We start from the raw sequence: 803 nt of genomic DNA on the forward strand, positions 1-803 counted from the left end.
AAGTAGAACTGGACCCCGAGGAAATCATACAAGAATTCATGAGGAAGTACGGAAAGGGGCCGAAGGCGAGCAAATTCTTTGCCCAGATGTCGGAGGCATGCCGGAAACAAGAAGAGGTAATTCCTGCCCTAACCCCACTTACAATTCCACCAAGGCCCCAAACCTTAATCGAAACACCCACTGCACAAGCCTTACCCACACACCCAGAAAATCCCCAAATTTTACCCGAAACCCTAACCCAAGAGACGAACCCCCCACACACTATTCCTCAAACAGAAACTGAGCCCCATGCCGAACCCTCTGTAAATATAGAAGAAACTGATGCTGAGGAGGGTGATAGGATGGATATGGAGGAATCGGAGAGAGAGGAGGGAGGGGGTAGTCTAGGTGAGCAAGAAGAAACACCGGATGTAGAGGCCGCTGGGTCAGGGGACGAAAGGGAAAAGGAGGAGGGTATAGATGGTGGGGAGAATGATGGAGCAGAGGAAGTAAATCAAGAAGAAACTGGGGATGTGGAAGAGACTGAGGAACAGGGTGTAGAGGAAACTGTGGATGGCGAGAAGGGTAGCGAGGGTAGAGAGGCTGAAGAAGGTGAGGCTAGTGTTGATAAAGAGGCTGAAAAAGATGGTGGGGAAGTCGATGAGGAAGTTGCTGAGAAGGATACAGAGGAAGGAGAGGAAGTTTATGAGGAGAATGTTGAGAAGGAAGAGGAAAGAAACGGCAGTGGACAAGATGCCGAGAAAGAATGTGAAGAGATAGAGACTGACATCGTCGTGGTAGACGATATAACTACTGATGACCAA

The sequence above is a fragment of the Salvia hispanica genome, chromosome 6, assembly GCF_023119035.1.
Source record: "Salvia hispanica cultivar TCC Black 2014 chromosome 6, UniMelb_Shisp_WGS_1.0, whole genome shotgun sequence".
Classification (NCBI taxonomy): Eukaryota; Viridiplantae; Streptophyta; class Magnoliopsida; order Lamiales; family Lamiaceae; genus Salvia; species Salvia hispanica.